At 37.4% G+C, this 21,732-nt stretch overlaps 1 protein-coding gene across 2 annotated transcripts in view; it reads right to left on the bottom strand.

The window, feature by feature from the left end:
• Window positions 1-21,732, bottom strand: part of asic1b (acid-sensing (proton-gated) ion channel 1b) — a 238,420-nt gene that overhangs the window by 49,942 nt on the left and 166,746 nt on the right. The window lies entirely within an intron of this gene.

The following is a 21,732-nucleotide window of genomic DNA, read 5'->3' as shown; positions in this document are numbered from 1 at the left end:
TTTACTGGGTGTTTTTTGACTGCTGCACCCATGTTTGGTTGTATTGAGGGTGGAGCTTCTGTCAGAATTTATGCACCGTTGACAAAATGTCTGCAAAAACAATTTCACTCTTGGGGTTTTTGGTCAAGCTGTGGCTCATGCTTGGTTGGTCATCAGCACACACAAAGATTTAAGAGTAGGAGCTGGAATGCAGGGCTATTGCAAAGTGTCTGCTCCACTTTTTAAACTGAGAGTTTGGGCTTATTGCTTCGTGCATGAAAGAGGAAAAAAAAAACATTTGAGAGTGAAACAGCATGAATGAGCTGAGGAAGAAATCATGAATAAGAAGTACTTAGAAAATCAACGTTTTCTGTCTTCTCACTCCATACAGAAATGTGGCAAATTGCTAAGAGATGTGAAGACAATGACAGAAGAAACAGAAAAGGCTTTTTAAAAAGTATTAAGCAAATTAAAGTGAAAAGCTGAGTATTTGTTAATTTAAAGTGAAACAAACAACAGTCATCAAACTCAAGCAGGCTGGCAAAAATAAAATCACATTTATGTTTGGGATAATCCTGATAATTATGCACAGTTATCATCAGGTAAGTGTCTAAATCCTACAGGCTAAAACTTAAAAATAACTTTTCTATATGGTTGTCTACCTTGTCTGATACAGTTAGAGACATCAAGCCGTCATCCATTAAATTATCTCTGATTCTGCCACATCCGAAGCTTTTCTGCCTTCAATATCAAACCGGAACAAAAGTTTTGTTTTATTTATTTGGTGTGTTTCTTAAAAAAATCCAAACATTTTGCATCTACCATAAGTAAGCTATGATCAGACTAAAATAGTGCAAATAAAGACATTTCTGTTATTAATTCTAGCTGTTTGAAAGTCTTTAGTCTTCTTTTTTGCCAGTAATAAAAAGGAACATAATGTCAGCATGATCACTATTTAATTTAGTGTAAATATATTAAGTTGTCTCTCCAAATTGTCTCTTTGACTACTCGACTCCTTTTTCAATAAAACAGGTTGATGGAAGTCTCTCTAAGAGACCAAATGAGGAGATTTTAAATTACATCTGCCACAACTTTTTATTCACTGATTTGATTTACAATAACCACAGGAGAGTTAGTCATAGTCATAGAAACTGTGTATTTTAGAGGTTATAGATTAGCTTTGCACCACCAAATGTTATACTCGGGTCCATGATACATTTTTAACAATTTTAACCTTGTACAGTGTTGTACATGTCATCTCTCAGCTTTCAATATTTAGCTTTTAAAACATTGTTTCAAAATCATCACATCACTTCATTTTCCAGTTCTTAACCACATTTCTATCATACATCTTTTAATTTACTATCTACTAACTTTATTCATTACATGTGAAAGGTATAATCATTAACTAACCTTCATTCATTACATACAAAAATATAGAATCATCAGACATCATTCCTGATATAATTGTTTATACTTTTGCTTAAGAAAACATAAGACAGATAATTCATGGCTCCATACATGCCTCTCCAGTTTCCCAGCTTGATTATAAGAACATTGCACACACCACACATAAGGATATTTTTGTTATAACTTTCATGGGGTTAATTGTGAGCACACTAAATGCAGCATGGATTACATGGCAAGATCTCACCTTATTTTGACAGTGTGTTTGGACACAGAAGTTGGAATTTCCAAGTACAACATCAACATTTATACCTGCAGCACATTTGAAACGTTGTCAAAGTTACAGGAATAAACTGCTTATTTGCACCTCTAACAGCTAAATCTCATCAGATTCAGAATCAGAATCAGAAAAGCTTTATTGCCAAGTACGTTTTTGGACATACAAGGAATTTGTTTTGGCCCACATAGTACTGCACGACCTCTTCCTTTGGTGGCTGATTGCATAGAAGAGAGGAAAATAGGCTGTTAAGCTTGTATTGATCACAACAATATGAAAATCATACTTGTTTTCAGCATCCAACAACAAACAGGCTCAAATCGTATGTATTGTCATTCCCATATCCAAGTTCGGACTCCTAAGAAACATTAAGAGCAGCATTAAATACAAGTGGGTTAAATATTGAGGCTGGTAAGAGGCGAGGTGCTAATTTACGTATAAAAGTGTTTTGTAGTTTTCAACAGGAACAATACGTTTACAAAAGCTGCCTATGTAAGACAAGACCAGATTTGTTGTCCAAGTGTTCTGTCCCTGAGAAAAACTATGCTCAGCTGACCACAGTCATCTAAAGAAGTTAGATTTCTTTCTATGTTTCTGGGTTGGAACAAGAAGCAGACTGCTCCTGGTGCCAGTATGCCTCTGCGCCCATCACAATGTCCCCTAAGAGCTTATTAAAAGACTTCCTCTGAGGTTATTACTTATATTTTAATAAGTCAATCTGTCACGGAGAATGGGTGCTCAACCACTGGTCCTTGACTGCATCTCAGTGAGACATCACCGTCAAAATTACCACCAGGCAATCAAGAAAAGATTGTCTGAATTCAGTAAGAAATTGAGACCAAGTTCTGTTTTTTTATGGCTCAAACAGAACTGCTTTCAATAGTTTGATTTATCTATAGCTGAATGTAATGTATCTCAGATAATGTGATGGGTGTTGTATCAGAATTCACTGGAGACGGATCCTGACACTTGTGGCATTTAACAGCATTTGTTCAGCCCCCATTTCCCCGGCCACCTCATCAAGAGAGAGACATATCAGAGGAGAGGCACTGTGCAACAAGCTAATCCATCTGGGTGAAGGGATAATGATGTACTTGCCTGACAGACAAGCACAATCCCACAACAAGTGTAACAACAACAACAGAATAACAAATGTATGCTGCTCTAAAAACCGCGGTTAAAGATTTGCACTAATGAACCTATTATGAAAACAAGCACGGATATTTGTTTGGGGACCTTAGGCACATATCTTTAGTTTATTATTACCAAAGCAGCTGTGGCAGTAATGAACATCCTGTTCTATTGTTTGATTTCTGAAAGAGGTCCTGAATCTTCCACTGAATTAATGAAAGACAGCATTTTTTAAATATCCCTTAGTGCTGATTGGAAAACAAGTGAATATGGAGATACAGATGGCAGATCACATAAAATGCAACTTCTTTATTAGTACTTGGCATTAAAATACAGATCTCTGTAGAAGATGTGATAATTAAAAAATCTTGTTTTATAGAATTATGCAACGAACTTCGAGGTCAGCCATGCTAAAGTAGTTGATTTTAAGGGAAACACAAGCTTGAGATTACTTTATTATAGCTTTTCGTTTTTCATTTAAGACTGCAAAAATGTCTCTCACCCACTCCTCTCTTCATCTCAGTGGACCTGTCTGTGAAACTCCTGAAGTTTGCAGATGACACTACTGTCATGGGTCTGATCCAGGACAATGATGAGTCTGCATACAGACAGGAGGTGGATTGGCTGGTCCACTATGTGATCAGAACCATCTGGAGCTTAACCAGCTCAAGACAGTGAGAATAATGGTGGACCTCCAGAGAACACCCCCCACACTGCCTCCCTCAATAACACTGTGTCGACTATGAATCACTATTGGTTCCTATATCACCTTTCTCAAAGACTATACTTCCTGCAGCAACCTTCCACAGGAGCTGCTGGTCATCTTCTACACTGCCATTATTTAGTCTGTCCTCTGTTCATCCATCTATGTGTGGTTTGACTCATCCACTAAACAGGACAGGTCCAAAGTCCAACAAACAATTAGTTCTGCAGAGAGGATGATCAGATCAGGTCAGCTAACATCTCTGCAGACCCCGTAGGCGACTGTGGCTCAGTAGGAAGAGTAGTTGTCTTGCAATCAGAAGGTTGTGGGTTTCATTCCAGCTTCCTCCTGCCATACGTTGATGTGCACTTAACCTCAAGTTGCCTACCAATCTGCATATCGGTGTATGAATTTGTGAGTGTTTGTTAGTGCAATTGGGTGCTTTGAGTGGTCTGTATGACTGGAAAGGCGCTATATAAGCTCAGTCCATTTACCCCATGCATCCTGGACACAAACTGTGTATATTTTAACCTTCAGGTCGTTGCTACAGAGGGTTATTTGCAAAAACCAGAGGCTGTTTCTTTGATGAACACTTTATTGTCAGGGTACCCAGATTGATACCAGGCATATTTAATAATTCAACCAAGTCCTTCTCTTTTGGAAAAAAAACACTGTATATATACAGTACAGACCAAAAGTTTGGACACATCTTCTCATTCAAAGAGTTGTCTTTATTTTCATGTCTATGAATATTGTAGCTTCACACTGAAGCCATCAAAACTATGAATTAACACATGTGGAATTATATACTGAACAAAAAAGTGTGAACAAATGAAAATATGTCTTATATTCAAGGTCTTCAAAGTAGTCACCTTTTACTTTGATTACTGCTCCGCACACTCTTGGCATTCTGTTGATGAGCTTCAAGAAGTAGTCACCTGAAATGGTTTTTCACTTCACAGGTGTGCCCTGTCAGGTTTAATAAGTGGGATTTCAAGCCTTATAAATGGGGTTGGGACCATCAGTTGTGTTGTGCAGGAGGTGCATACAGTACACAGCAGATAGTCCTACTGAATAGACTGTCAGAATTTGTATTATGGCAAGGAAAAAGCAGCTAAGTAAAGAAGAACGAGTGGCCATCATTACTTTAAGAAATGAAGGTCAGTCAGTCCGAACAATTGGGAAAACTTTGAAAGTGTCCCCAAATGCAGTTGCAAAAACCATCAAGCGCTACAAAGAAACTGGCTCACATGAGGACCGACACAGGAAAGGAAGACCAAGAGTCACCTCTGCTGCGGATGATAAGTTCATCCGAGTCACCAGCCTCAGAAATCGCAGGTTAACAGCAGCTCAGATTAGAGAACAGGTCAATGCCACACAGAGTTCTAGCAGCAGACACATCTCTAGAACAACTGTTAAGAGGAGACTGTGTGAATCAGGCCTTCATGGTAAAATAGCTGCTAGGAAACCACTGCTGAGGACAGGCAACAAGCAGAAGAGACTTGTTTGGGCTAAAGAACACAAGGAATGGACATTAGACCAGTGGAAATCTGTGCTTTGGTCTGATGAGTCCAAATTTGAGATCTTTGGTTCCAACCACCGTGTCTTTGTGCAGCGCAGAAGAGGTGAACGGACGGACTCTACATGCCTGGTTCCCACCGTGAAGCATGGAGCTTTGCTGGTGACAATGTTGGGGATTTATTCCAAATTGAAGGCATACTGAACCACCATGTCTACCACAGCATCTTGCAGCGGCATGCTATTCCATCCGGTTTGCGTTTAGTTGGACCATCATTTATTTTTCAACAGGACAATGACCCCAAACACACCTCCAGACTGTGTAAGGGCTATTTGACCAAGAAGGAGAGTGATGGGGTGCTGCGCCAGATGACCTGGCCTCCACAGTCACCGGACCTGAACCCAATCGAGATGGTTTGGGGTGAGCTGGACCGCAGAGTGAAGGCAAAAGGGCCAACAAGTGCTAAGCATCTCTGAGAACTCCTTCAAGACTGTTGGAAAACCATTTCAGGTGACTACCTCTTGAAGCTCATCAACAGAATGCCAAGAGTGTGCGGAGCAGTAATCAAAGCAAAAGGTGGCTACTTTGAAGAACCTAGAATATAAGACATATTTTCAGTTGTTTCACACTTTTTTGTTCATTATATAATTCCACATGTGTTAATTCATAGTTTTGATGCCTTCAATGTGAAGCTACAATATTCATAATCATGAAAATAAAGAAAACTCTTTGAATGAGAAGGTGTGTCCAAACTTTTGGTCTGTCCTGTACATATTTACAAAATCACTTTTATTTTTATTTCCCTTCTTATATGTTTATATTTAGTATATCTCGAGAGCAAAGTGGAAAGCGAAGTCAAGTTCCTTGTTTGTGTGCACACACTTGGTGAATAAAACTGATTCAGATTCTGTTTTCTGTTGTTTAGTCATTTTATTGGTAGAACTTGGGAAGAAATCCTTACGGTTGAACACGAAGATTTAGATTATTGTTAAAACAATTTTACTAACTTGTCTGCGGCCCTTCAATAAAACCAAACAGGGTATATCTACATAATTATTTTCTGTCCACAAATGTCAGTATCTTTTGCAAAGCTATGTCATGAATATCCATCACAGGCCATAAAATATCACAGAGTATTAGCTGGTTGATCACTGGGAGCTAATGTGAGGGAGAGTGATCAGCACATCGCTGTGTGATAGCTGCATTTCTGCCCTGACAGTTAATCTAAATGAGAATGAAAGACTTCAGTTTCAATCAGCCAGGTCAGCGAAGCAGTGAATGTTTAAAATCAGAGTGAAGATAAATGAAAAGACCCCGATGAGCAGAGTTATTTAAACGCTTCCACTTGGAGTCAAATCTTATCAGTCATTTTAGCAAAACATAAGGGGACTACATCTTTAAGCATCCAGTATATAGTTTCTCCAAGGCTGACATCCCTGTTTCATACTGGAGACTAAACACAAGAAAGCTTGAAAAACATCCATATCCCAATCTTTTTTAAACTGATGGTGATAGCATATATCTAAGAGGTAGGAGACTGATGGCTTTTTTAAATGTGAACGAGAGGAAAATGTGCATTATTTAATACAGTGCAGCCCATATAGCTACATCTGTACTGTTTGCATCGATATAAAATTTTTCTGCAGTAATATTAATCATACATTCAAGGTGATGTATTTCAAACTTACTCCACTGGAAACACTATCGTTTTAGTAATATTAAGTTTTTCTAGGAACACGTTTAATTATTTAGTTTTATTAGAAAAACGTGTCTTTTATGTTCCATTATTAGACCTTCATAGTGATCAACTGCTGGAAATAGAAAACAGCATTAAAATGCAATAAGAAGTATTGTTTTTCACACTATGAAAGCACATGTTACTATCTACAGACAGTACATATTTTCCTTATTGTACAACACTTTACACTGTAGCCTAGCACAAACTAATTAATACATGTCTAACGGTTGGAATAAGAGGTAGTGGCTACCATAGTCAGTAGGTTTAAAGTGGGTATGAGTTACCTGCTTTCCATTTAAAAAAAATCCATGTTATGCAGGGGGCTAGCAACACATTAAGCTCACGAGACGAGGCCATTAATTATAATCGTTTCCAAAGAACAAGATGAGCTTTTAACAATATTTTGAAGTAAACTAAGAACAGGTTTAGAGTTTTTTTATTTTCACAATGATTTTCACCATGCAGGCGTGTCTCTTCCAGCTTTGCACATCTATAGACTGAAATTCTTGTCCATTCTTTTTTGCAAAATAGCTAAGGTTCAGTCGGATTTCTCGATTCATTGATACGTTTACACATGAGCAGTCTTTACGTGCCTTATGCAGGTATTATAACTTGTTCCCTTTTTTCTTGCTTACAACTTTGCAAACAACTTTAGCGGGACGTGAAGATTCTCCTCATCAGCCAACAAACAATGTGATGCATTCAGGGGGAATATGTATGGGGGTTTAAAATAAGCATTTTCACGAGAAAGATCCGTGTTTGACTCAAGTGAGAGTGTTCTCAACATTTTTACTTTCGGCAGTACTGTTTCAATAAGGTCACCCTCAGGCATTTCCCATCAGTTTTATCTTGTCCCTGGATTCTTTTATACACTAAAGCCTCTTGGGAAAGTTCAGGATATACCACACCCGGTTATATTATAAAATAAAATATGTGGCACAAAAAATACCGGTACAGTGCCATAAAAAAGCGTTTAGACTCAGCGGACTTTGTCCAATAACAACAATAAAATTGCAACATAATACAGTGAAGTCTGTGATTGTAACATGACAAAATGTGAGAAAAGTTCAAGGGGTATAGAAAAGCACTTGCCTTTAGTTACTGGGCTTGTTGTATGTATATCCTTGCCCATCTCAGAAAGGCAAGGCTGTAAGATAACAGTTATTTCACAAAATCTTTGGCCTAGGTAAGCTCCAGGGGCTGCAATCACAGTTTTATGGAAATAGGTTTGTCTATGTTTTTTATATCTTAAAACGGAATAAGAGAAGAAATGTGTAAATGTGAATATATAATACGTTATGATAAATGTGGCTGTGATGATGGGTAAGAAAGGCTCTTCTCCAAGTCTGATGGAATCACCTGATATCAGAAGGTTTGTTTATGAAGCACTTTGGCTTTGAGGCACCATAAGAAATGAATTAAACTTTCATTCGAAGTCCAAATTGGACAAAGGTGACGAAAGCTTGTTATGTAGTACTATACACTTTATAGAGGACATTTCCACCAACTCACCTCTTGATCTCCATCCAAACATCAGTGTAGGAGCCATAAATGAAATTGGGCTGCTTTGTAAGATGTTTAATTTTTTGGATTTGGAATTGTTGTTTATATTTTTTGTTGCTGTACGTTTGTTAATGTGTGGGTCAACTGGAGATGGGCGGAGTTCAGTGGGATTGGGCATATTAACCCACCTGCCTGAGTGTCAGGAGAGAGGAGAGGGGGTGTGTGGGCGCTGTATTTTTTGTTCACCGCTAACAATCGAGATCTTTGAGATTTGTATTCGTTAAGTCATATTTTTGGACACGTTATTCTAAGTTGATAATTTTTCCTTAATACCGAAATTAAAAGGCATTTACTTTTGACCTTAGTGGATTCTTTTTTTTTCTATGAAGAGCACGTCAGACAAGGAACGGCCCAACTTCAGCCTCTCAGCGGCTTGTCTCCTGAAGTCGCTGCAATAATCAGTCTTTGTACTTTGAGCTCTATCATTAACTCACATAGTTCCATTACTCCTCACTGATTTCATCACAGTTCCCTGTGTGCAAGGGAATAAACATAATGTACTCCCCTTTATCTTTCCATTATCCTTCACGTGTTCTTTTTATTAAAAGTAGACTCTCTTTCCATACACCTTTGTTCTTTCCTCCAACCTGTCTTCTTCATTCTCTTGTTCTGTGATCTTTGCATTGCCTCTGCTTCACTTGACTGCTGCTGTCTCTTCTGTCTCCCTCTGGGAATGTTGGCGCCAAAGCGTCCACAAAGAAGAAAAAAAAGTGAGAGAAGGAGAGGAGGAGGCTGAGCAGAGTGCAAAAGAAGGAGAAAGAGGCTGGAGGCACAGGCAGCAGCACCAGGCAGGATCCAGTGACTGCGAGGGACTGACAGAAGAGCAGATAGTGATTTACAGAGACAATTTTGAGGATAATTGTGTACATAATCTGCTCTTAGGGACATATGTCACAAAGGCCATTTCTACGACAGCTTCTCAAACTGCCACGCTGTAAGGCTGAATTTAATACTGCATCAGCTAAGTGCCAAACAACTGTAAAAAGAATCTGAAAATGTTGCTCAGAAGCTAGGTTAAAAGAGGATCAGATGGGTGAGACTGAAAAAAAAAAACAGACTAACTTCGGTTGACTTGACAGTAAGACTGCAGCATTTATACAACTATTTGGACTATTTATGAGATAGTGGACTTTCTATGCCCTTTAGTACCATTTTGATGACCACAAGGACAGTGATGATATAATAAAATGTTACAATATGACATTTATGTTAGCTCAAATCAGCTGTTTATAGAGACTGAAGATATGTAACAACAAACTAAAGTTGAGCATGGTTATCTTTGTAAATGAAATGCAAGTTAAATAAAAATAAAATCTGTCCCTGAGCACTCCTGGTGGCGCCTTATTATCAGAAATCTGGCAGAGATTTTTAAGCAGGAAAAACCAATAAACTCTAACTAAGCTAGTTTCTTTTATATCAGGACTCTTGCAAAAGGTAACCTTTATGTCCCAAAACCTTTGATCTGTTGCAGTAATGTCCAAAGGCAAGGTCTGGTGTCCTGCATGTATTAGATGTTGCCCTTATTTAACACACCAGAATCAAATGAATGGTTCATTAGCATGACATGCTGAGGAGGCAGTTCAGCCAAGATCACATCTGAAACCTTCAGGGAATCAGCCCTTGAGGACTAGAGTTGCTCACCTCTAATCGGTTGTGTCTGCTCATAGTCTTCATCAGGGACCAGCTGTGAATTTGGCTCGTCCTTTTAACCCCTGGTCAGCCTCAGCAGATAGCTGTTCATACTGTTCCTTCCTCTTATAAAGGACTCATTCCTTTTCAATGTCGCTACTTGCTTGCTCAGGAGGAGGGACTGCTGCAAAGTCTATGACTTGATGCACAACTTCTCATCTTTAGATAGATAACTACCAATTTTCATTCCATGTCATTACACCTGAATATGTCTTTAATATTGGGTTGTATTGGATTGGTTTATTTACATAGTTTTTTTTATAACTGCATATGAATTGGATCTGGGTTTTTCTTGTAAAGTGGCCTTAGATGAAAGTTCCAAGTTTGTTTCAGCATTATTGATCGAAACTGCCCATTAATGTTACAAATTGTCCACTTTATGGTGACTAATCTGAGTCATTATGTTTCGTGTCTTAAATAAAACATTCAGTACTTTCTTTAAAAAGTAAATAGTCTGATAAAATATTATGAAGCACCATTGCATTATTTTTTTAAAGTGTCACTGGGAAAATGCAAAAAAAGAACAGAATTCAAGTTTTTCCTAGGTTTGTTAGTTATTGTTTGCATTATTGTTCATGACGAACAGAAATTATTTGCTAAGATGAAATGCATGTTAACTTCACAGTGAGTGCGAGTGTGGCAGGACCACCAGATTTATGTGGACTGCCCATGGGAGAATAAGAGGATCCCTGCCTGCACTAGAAAAGCACAGGATGACACTGCTAATTCATCTTGGCAGCATCATGACAGCTGGGCTGGGAAGAGTTTGGGAGAGGAGGAAACGGTTCTGATGAATGACTTTCAGAGTATGGCTGCTAGCTACAGCAAACAGTCCCCTAGTCCCGAAGGGCTCTGTGGCTCCTATTTGCCGCTCAGGGAGAAATGAATGAAAGACGCTTTGTGAAATAAATGGTCCCCCACTGTCTGACATTTATAAATGATTCCTTCTTGTAAAACAAAATCCAACCTCTTGTTTTATTGGATGTGGAGGTGAATGTCCTGAGGCAGAGCTAACTTTTTTTAGGTGCCATAACCGTGATGATTTTGTGAATGATTTATTAGAATGGCGAGACAGTTATCAAAACATTCCCAAACAAGCAATAATGCTACATAAGGGGATAAGCTGACATTTTTATGTTTAGATAAGAAATTAAACTATTTATGTTTTATTAATCTTTAAGAAGTGGATAAACTGGGTTTATTTATTGGCTGAATAGCTACATGTGTTGGCCACATATCAGATGACCTACAATAGTCATCTGGTCACAAAACCAGAATTATTCATTTAAAAATGGTGCTCTTTCTATATGGAGAAAACCATTGAGTACTGGAAGATATTAAACGTTAACCTTCAAACGCATGAATATCATCTAGATCTTACAAGCAGATGGATGAGATTATCAGAGCAAAACAAAAGAGGCTTAATAGTCTAAATTAGCCACACTGGTGAACATCCAGGGAACTGTTGTTAAGATGCTGGACTCTTCTAAGTACCTGGATATTCACCTGAACAATGAGCTGGAATGGAGTCACAACACTGATGCTCTTTACAGGAAGGGTCAGAGCAGATTCTACCTTCTAGGGAGACGGAGACATTTTGGAGGGCAGGGGGCGCTCCTTCAGACCCTTTTTGACTGTGATGCTTCCATGGTGTAGTTCGTTGGAGCAGCAGTTTGTCCTCCCAGTTGCTGTTAGACGTTTTAACCGACATTGCTCTCAACAAGCTCAATAATTGTTTAAAATCCTGTAATTTGCACAGATTTTCCAATTCTTGTAAATAGTCTGTTGTTGTTTTTTATGCACAAACATACACTACCGATCAAAAGTTTTAGAATGCTTTTCTCACTTAATGGGTCTCTTTATTTTCATGACCGTTTAAATTGTAGATTCTCTTCTCTTCTCTTCTCTTCTCTTCTCTTCTCTTCTCTTCTCTTCTCTTCTCTTCTCTTCTCTTCTCTTCTCTTCTCTTCTCTTCTCTTCTCTTCTCTTCTCTTCTCTTCTCTTCTCTTCTCTTCAAGGTTGAAACTAAGTTATATATCTTTTTTCCCCAAACTATTTGCAGTGTCTCTTGTCTATTATCTGAGAGCTCAGTAAATGTACGTTGAGAAAATTGGAGCAGCGAACTAATTGCTAAAATAATTTATTTATTTTTACCCTTTAATAACTCCTGGCCTAAGCTGGCCGTACAATTATGGCCTGATATAAACCTATGACATAGGTGGTGGGAGATGATGAATCAACAGGGCTCATTTTCCTGCTTGAGTCAATAATTCTCGCCCCGTATGTAATTTGAGAAGACCTTAGTGGTATTCAGATTTGCATCAGCTATGGGTTGTTGAGATGAATATTTTAATCCCTCCTTAATTCTGTATTGGCCTAAAGAAGAAGCTTTAGAGCTGCAGACACTGGCTCCTCAGACACAGCAGCAGACAAACATCCTCTCAATAAAAACGCTGTCTCCTAACGCTAGCTCGGTGTGGTTTGTTTGTAGCTTTGAGCTTTGAGGCTGAGGCAGAGGTTCAACTTCTAGCAGCAGACCCTAACCCATTTAAGAATCTTTGGCAAGACTTGAAAATTGCAACCTGACTGGGATTATAGTTTTTGCAAAGAAGAAAGGACAAAGATATCAATATTTAGATGCACAAAACTGGTGGGGACATAGCCCAAAACACTAGCAGCTATAATTGCAGGGAAATGTAGTTTTACAAAGTCTTGACTAGAGGTGCAGAACACAAATGGACCCCACACCTTTCAGTTTTTTTTATTATGAAATCTTAAGAACTATGGATCACGTTTTGCTTACACATGTATGCGTTACTTTGAGTAGGTGTATTAATTTGTGACAATGTGACAAAATGTAAACTTAAAGGGTTGTGAATACTTTTACAGGGTATTGAATATAGGAACAATTGTACTTACTTAACTAAAACTTGAAATGGCACTTTGGTCAATGACTGATATTATTCTTTAACTTTGATTAATGATAATACAGTATATCAGTGTGTATGTCGGCCCTTCTCCCTCTTGTGGCTGTAAAATGTATTACTGCAAAACTGTGTGGCAAATAAGATGCAAAAGTAAAAGTTATGGACAAAAATCTGATGCTCCTGACCTTCACCAGTGTTGCAGATTGGGATGAAGTCTAATGTGCAATTGATACTACGCCCTGCAACCAGACACTCGCCAGTTTCCAATGTTGTCCTCCAGAATAGGGTCATTCAAAAAACCCTGCAGAAATTAAGCTCAGAAAACTATTTTAGCCTCATACAACCATTGAAATATTTTTTCCCTCCTTAAATAGGATGAATGCCTCTAAGCAATCAAAACTTATTTTGCAAAATGAACTAATACAACCATGTACGTTTATTTTTTTAAGTCCATGCCCAAAGAGAAATTTAGACATGTTCAGATGGAGCAGAGAGAAAGGCCATTCGAAGGGCAAGCAGTGTTAAAGAACACAACCTTTTCCATTGCAGCTCTGATGACATCCCTTCTGTCATCTGGAGGGAAAGACTTATGCCAGCTGTGGTATTAAGAACAGGGGAGAATCCTGGAAACCATGAATGTCTTCTCATCAGCCTAATTAGCTCTTCCTAAGTGGCTGTTGGCCCCATATGGGACAATTGTCAAATGTCTTTTTCATATATAATTTACTTCAACAAGTCTGCAGTTACTCTCATTTTAACATTGTAAGGTGTCATTTATCTTAGTCTGGGAGTAATATTAAAGTTTCTATCATTTCATTTATGTCACTTTAATGAGTAATTATCCATTTGTTTTAGGGAGTTGGCTGATACTGAAGAGAGGTAATGATGTATCTGTCTAATTTAAAAGGCTACAGGTTTAAAACCCATTGGGCTCATCAAAGCAGAGTGCTGCTGCACCTTTTCTCAACTGCTTCCAAAGACGAGTAAAACAGATATTTAATTAAAACGTGGAAATACAGATCAAGCCATTTTATTAAGTGAGATGTGACTGAGGCCACAGTTTCTCTTGAACAGGAGCATCTACAGAGGCTTTGTGAGATCAGAGTAGAAAGAGAGTAAAAGAAAGTGACAGAAAATAGCTAAATGAGGGAATGGTCTCTGCCGAGGTGGTATGATTTGTTGTATTTATTTCTTTTTAATCCCCCCCAAAAACCCACAAATTATGTTTAATCTCTCATGATAGCTACCCTTTCTGAAGTAAAACCACCATGTTTTCTCCTGGCAGCAGGCCTGCCTCTACATGAAGCTTTAAATGGATAGTGGTCACTGGACCTCGGCAGCTCTGATGTAGTGGGAATCAATGAGTTTTTAAAAGGCAGGATTAAGCCTATTTCCTAGGTATAACTTGTAAACAACAGGGATAAAAAGAACAACATCCAGCCTCTTACTGCGTAGAACTCCAAGAGAGGCAGTTTAGGTTCTAAAATGATTGTATAACACTGCCACCTTGTGATTATTGCTAATATTGTGCATGTTTTAAATGAGGTGTGTGATGGAGAATGTGCAGTAGTGAAATAATTCAAAATTACAGTCATTATTGAAGGTCTGAATATGTGATCTGAGTGCAAACCATGTCACCTGTTAACTCCTGATGTGTTTAAATATATTAATGATCCAGAAGAGGAGAAAAATCACAGTCATCTGAATCTGAGTGACAGCATGAATAATTAATATATTGGAGCTGTCACCTCATACAGGGGAGGAAGCATTTCTGCTGTGCATGCTTTAATGAGCTTCTTTAGACAGAACCCACTTCTGAATTTATCAGCCTCTTCTCAATGATCTGGAATGGAAAAGGCTCCTCTATGTCAGCTATATTGGCTCCTCTAGAATCAGGTGCAGCAACTGGAGAAATAGGACCTTAAGTAACTGCAGATATTTGTTTTGTGAAGCTTATTGTTCTGAAGATGCATGTATATTTCAACAGTGCCTGTAAATTGTAAAGCTAGTTACCCTTGGGGCATGTTACCAGTTAATGAAAGAGCACAAAGTGAAAATAGCCAAATGCTTCCACTTAAGAGGTGGATTGGAGGATAAATACACAAACATTGCTGGACATTATGAACAGACACAGAAAAAATCTATTTCCAATTTAACAAGTGACCTTTGGATTGACATAGTTGGTTTAAGAGTTAAGAATTGATGGCTCAGCATAGAATAAAAACAAAATTAGCTGTTCTATGGTAAAACACTGTTGGGACCCCAGCCATGGTTACAAAATGAAAGGCCAGTACGAACGTTTCTGGAACTTTCAAAATAAATCACATCAACCCATTTCCAGCACAGCCAGAAACGGAATAACAGCGGACTTCCCGTGACGTCACTGTCCGAATAAAAACCCCGCTTTTGCAACAAACTGACCTCTTCCACGCAGGTCCCCAGAGGAACTGGACGGAGGGACACAGCACGCTAATGTCTCTTTGCAGGCAAACAGACATAACTCTGGATCCAAGAGTGTCAGACAATCACATGATCATATGCACTAAGTTAAGTAGGAATGAATTGCTCTTTGTGTATCCGGTATTCATTCATGAACGGGGGTAATTAAGGTACAAGCGTTGCTTGACTTTTCTCTCTGAGGTCTACAGAAGTAAACTGTGTTCCAGAGAGTTCCCAGCAGAGACCCTGTCTCTACGACGCCGAGTGGAGCAGTTTTCCCAGTCTGAAAGATGGACAACGGGACCACATCACCATGGCTACATTAGTAACGTGCAGTTTGGCCGGCCGACAGAACAAGCCGCCCTACCCCACAGCTACAGAGGTTAGCTGCAAACTAACCCTTTGTTCACTGTGGATGCTTTCTTCAACTTCGTCGCCCCGGACAACTTCTCCTCAGCACGATTCACGTAGGAGGTTGTGTTTTGGGCAGAGAGAAGTAGTTAGAATGAAATAATCTATACATTTTTCGTTTTATGACGTTTGGTTTTGTTTATGTTGAAACTCAGCCATCTTAGAGCTAGCAGATTATCTGCTCAGCACATGCTCAGTTTGTGTTCTGTCTTTGTTTTTTAAGTTAAGATCGGCCATAAAGCGCCGTCCACGCTTATGCATTTTAACCCTTTTATTAATGGTATTTTAAAAGGTATGTGTTTGATTCTGTTGATAAGCTATACGTTTCTTTTGTTAGCTTCAACCACTAACAGCTAAGAACACGTGCTTGCCTACTAAAGATCATTTACCCAAAAGGGTTGTTAGTTTTCAATCTAGTAAAATAATATTTCCCTAAATATTATTTTACTAAACTTGATAACTAAGAAACACAATTAAGCCCATTTCTCAAAGATTTGGTTCTTATTCAAAATAATATTTCTTTAAATATTTTAATAATGAAGGCAGCTAATTAAACACTGTTGAGAATTGGTCATCCAGAAGGTTGGTTTTATTCAGCAGATCATTATTTAAAATACTATTTTATTAAAATAATGTTTTATCTGGTCTTGCATTGTGAATGGTTGTCTAAAGGTATACCAATTATTGCCCAAGTTGGTTCCAAGACTAACTTAACTTCATTTACAGGTTCTTCAAGATAATCCTTGGTTCTCAAACATAAATATTGCATGGTAATGTTGCATCACTCTTTTGGTCATGGTTTTCAATCATCTTTAATCAACTTGTTTATATTGTACATAGCCCATTAGTCTTCCTTATTCTTTAATTCTGCTTGGTAGTTTAGTTGGATTGTTTTAGCATAGTAAAGAGTTTTTTGATTGAAATATGTTTGACTTTGAGTTGACTTATTTTTGTTAATAAATTCTTGTATGTTAAGAAATTGTGTGAATTTATTCCATGTGTGAGCAGAGTTTATGCTGTTCAATAATGTCAGAGCTTGGCTCGTCCCTTTCAGTTTTGTCCTAATAACACCGCCTTATTGGTCTGGTATTCACAGGACAACCCTTAACAGACCAAAATATTATTTAATAAAATATTAAAGTATTAATATTAAATATCAAATAATATAGTCATATTCGTAATTACAACAACACACACTGATATCTACACTAAGTGCTGCAAGGCAATTTACAAAATTCTGATACACCATAGCACGTCTTTGGGGGTAATGACATGATTTTCACTGATGGTGTTGCTTTTAAAGACTTCTGAAAACCCCCCCCAGATATTTGCAGCTTAGTGCCAGAAGGCGAGCCTAGCTTCGTCTCAACATTTTCTATTCTACGGAAAGAACCCCCTCATTTTTTTCTGCTTATCTGTCAATCTGTTAGAGGCCGCGTTCCTGGCGTGCAGACTGATGCTCTTGAAAAGACAAGGGAAGGGTGTAATCAGAGCCCCTGGCTGATTCTGTTGACAGTGCTGAGCTTGGGAGAAAGTCAAACTGTATCTAATGGGCTGGGGTTGGGGTAGAAAAAAGAATTTAGATCAGAGGTCTGAGAGGGGCTCAGAACTGCTGCAAATGAACCAAACTTCCCTATTGACCCAGCTCTTAGCTAAAGCTTATTGCAGCTTGCACACATGCACAGACACACTGATACATATGTTCAAGTCTATAATCACCAGATAGAGAGTGGACAGATAGAAAGAGAGAGGTGAAGGACAGACAGAAAGCCCCAGAGACTGAGAGGGACAGGAAGGAATCAATCTGTGCACCTCCCAGCAGCAGAGTCTGTGGAGCCATTAGTGGCTCTTTGGGAGATGTAATAAACAGGCAGCAGCAGTTCACGAACTGCTGGTGTTGCCAATTGCCACATTATACAAAATGAATGCACTTTATTGATTTGCTGTTCTGGGGTAAAATAAAACTGGAATGAATTAATACATGCTAACTGTATTATCTTGCTTTTTAGCCATAACTAAGGAGAAATGTGCAGTAATTATGCCAATCTCTCATTCTGAACAACTTTTACAAGGGTTACATTTCTTTTCATTTACTGTCACTTCTGCTGCCATTCCACCCTAATTACAAAAATCTGTTCTTCCTTCAGTTTATTAAAGATATTTAAATACTTTTTAAAGCTTGGTTGAATCTATGTTTTTACCCAGTGATAAGTAATTTAAAGTTAATTAGGCGATTCTGGTAAAACTGCATTACTGACATGTTCAACAAGTGAAACACACTGTTCTGATCCACTGCCTAGGTCTGCAATTAAGTAGTCTGTTTGATACTACAAATACCTAAACATTCAAAAGGTGTTGATCTTACAAAGTAAAGCAAAATCTTTGGATTGGGACAATGACTACCCTTCTAAATCTTTTTTATATTTTATTTTCTTATATTACTTTTTATATTATATTATTTTTTATATTTAAGAGAAAAGTGAACATGTGTTATTAAAATGAAACATATCACTTACGCATTTTATTTTAATTTATATCATGTTTGTTCATCCTAACACCCCATTTTTAAATGTGCTTAACTCCAAAGATGATCCCCTTTAAAAAGTCTTTAGAGGCAGCCCTGATATTGACACTAACTTTAGCTACATTTGCAGTTTGCAGTGTTATATTACATCCCAAAGCTGTATATTAGAGGTGAAAAATTAATGAACAGGAATATGATTTAAATATTTAAGATGCAAATAAATCTAACATATGCAGATCTGTCAAAGTTGATAAAAGAGAAAATAATCCAGTTAAAACCTTTAACGATTTGATTTTCTAGTTTAAAAACCAACAATTTCATTTTTAAACCCTTTTTCACATTCATTTTTCTACTTACATGTATATTTTTATATTCAATAAATTTTGTTTTCAGTTTTTAGATATTCATTGTAAGATATTAAATTATAGCAGTTCATGTATTTTATCACCCCTACATGATAAGTGGACTAGTTTGCTATGCTGGTTCACCTGCTGGAGTCAAAGGCTTCAAAAAGGATAGAAAAGGAAAAAACATCTAATTCATAAAACAACATTTTGAGACAGACCATAAAGCCAATAACTGGGCAAGAATATTCCAAGCTTTTGAAACATACAGTAATATAAACATTTACAAGCCGGCCCGGTTGACCCAACACACACACACACAGTCTTGCAAATTGGAGAGAGGCTGATAATGAAAAGTATTATTTAAAATTGAAAAAAAAATTTAAATTTGAATTAAACTTTTTATGTAATTATTTTAATTGTGAAAACATTTTATTCCCCAAATTTTGTCTGCACCGATTTCAATTCAATTCAATTCAGTTTGATCTATATAGCGCCAATTCACAACACATGTTGTCTCAAGGCACTTCACAACAGTCAGGTACATACATTCCAATTAATCCTAACCATTGAAAAAACAGTGCAGTCAGAGTTAGTTATTTATCCAAATTGGATAAAAAGTTTTTCTATCTAAGGAAACCCAGCAGATTGCATCCAGTCAGTGACTTGCAGCATTCCCTCCTCCTGGATGAGCATGTAGAGACAGTGGACAGTCACTGGCGTTGACTTTGCAGCAATCCCTCATACTGAGCATGCATGTAGCGACAGCGGAGAGGAAAAACTCCCTTTCAATAACAATCTAATGTTTAAAGTTATTGAAAGTCCAAATAATTGTATTTCACTAATCAATATAGATTGAACACATCAATTTAAAGCTTTTACAGGCATCCTATCAATACAAATCCAGAACACATTTTTATGTAACTTTTTTGCATATCATTGACATTATTAACAGCATAATCAACACTGTTCACAACATAAAACTAAACTTAACCTAGAGTTAATATGTCATCCAAACTTTGACCATGAATAAAAAATAAATAGGTCCCTTTAAGGACTATTCATTGAATTGTTTTTTAACTAAAACAATTTATTTTGGGATTATAAAGGTTTATTTCAATACTATTAAACAAGAGATAATGCATCTATAATTACGAATCTCTTTTAAAAGCAGAGAAACAAACTTCTGACAAAGTGGTGGCTTCTGGCTGTGAAGGAGCATGAGCTAAAGCACCAATCAATGATTATTTCAGCAGGAGGTTATAATTTAGAAGTGATCATGCTGAACTGATAAAAGCTATAATTAGTCCCATTAGACCTGACAGAGAAATGATTACCTGTCATTTAAGTTGGCCAGATCTCTAACCCAACGATCCATGCATGCTTACGATTCACTCATCAGTAACAAACGAATCTCAGAGTCACAGCGTACAACATCATACACCGATCACAGCTCTCTGAGGAACAGAAGGGGCATTTTAAAGTTTAATGTTTCATAGCTAATTCAGTAAAAAGAAAATCTTTTTTTTTTTCTTCATTTATGTGTAAGGACATTCTAACAAACCATTATTTCCCCAGCTTTCATATGTATGGTTTAAATGATTAATTTTCAGTAAATCTTGTTTTATAAGGACATATGCTGCAGACTGTGTATGATGTAATAGTATTGAAGGAAGGCTATCAAATTCAAGGTGAAACAGAAAATGCAGGAATGAGTTGTGCACTAAACCACTCCAGTAAAATCTGTCATTAAATGAAACCTCATCAGTTCCTCCTTCTTATGATAGTAAAATGGTCCACTGCCCTGCATTTACTGTACTTTGTTTTGTTTAAAAAGCATATCAGCATAGGATGACTGCTGGCTCTCTTTCACTTCAAGGATGCTGATCATATCCATCTTTTTTTCTGCCTGCCTCTTCCTGATCTGGAAACTTTTGAAGATTTTACTTGGATCAGACACTGAATTTGCTGACATTCTGTGCTAACATCATGCTAATCAAAGGCACACAGATGATTTCTTTACTGTCAGTCTACAAAATAAATCACATTAAGATAAAAATTGTTCTGTTGAAATGGCGTAAAATGTCTACGAGAGGATTCTCTTTAACATGCGCCCAGCTTAGATTTTCACATTTTTATTCTCAGTGACCCTCATCATACTTTGTCAGATTTATAATTTAAAAGCTTAATTTTCACTCTCCAAAGTTGCTGAGTCAGAGTAGCTTTAAGCAGTGAGATAAAATGGCAAATAACAAATGCATAAAAAGAATCATGGAAATTATAGGGAAGATTTGGGTTTTATTTTCACACCAGCCGTGCATTTTAATCTCCATAAAACTAACATATATTGGGGTAAATGATTAGAGGATAGGTTATATTATTTTATTAGTCTTAGACCAAATGTTTTTTTTTTCCGAAATCAACCCAAATGATTTTTTTTTTTTTTTTTTCAGATAGGAATTTGTTTTGTTTGTAGATTATCACTATTAGTACTAAATAGGCTTTACAATTTCTTATGCGTGATATATATATTTCTAAAGTGTAAATTTTGAAATCCCAAAATACAGATGCTAAAATTAAAGGAACAAGTGATTTTGCCTCCATTTTGCTTAAACAGTTCAAGTAAATATAGAATAAAAAAAAAAATCAATCTGTGTTTGATGAAGATATTGTGTTATGTTTATTTGCAGAGGTTAAGATGCAAGAACTGATCTACTTGCAGTTCAAGAGGTTCTTGGAGATTCATCAGCAGTATGCACAAACCTACGAATAAAACTGAAAAGGTCAGACGGATTGACAAACAAACAGATGGAAACAGTCAACACTGCTCGGCGGTTCCGTATTTCACGTGTGCTGTTCGATGGACACAGTCAAAGCAACACAAAGGGCAGCGGTCACACAACAAAATCACTCAAATAAATTGGGAAGCTACAAGTCACAGCTCTGAGTCTCCTCCTGATGCCAACAACGTCAGTTTAGTTCAATAACCGCTTGCCAAATATTCTCCCTATGAGTTATGTGGCTTATGTCTGCTTGTTCTATTATTTACAATCAAGTTTAATTTCTGCAACATGCTGACTC

This window comes from Girardinichthys multiradiatus, chromosome 20 (assembly GCF_021462225.1).
Source record: "Girardinichthys multiradiatus isolate DD_20200921_A chromosome 20, DD_fGirMul_XY1, whole genome shotgun sequence".
Taxonomy (NCBI): Eukaryota; Metazoa; Chordata; class Actinopteri; order Cyprinodontiformes; family Goodeidae; genus Girardinichthys; species Girardinichthys multiradiatus.
The sequence above is the reverse complement of the archived record's forward strand: the minus strand, read 5'-3'. Positions and strand labels throughout refer to the sequence as shown.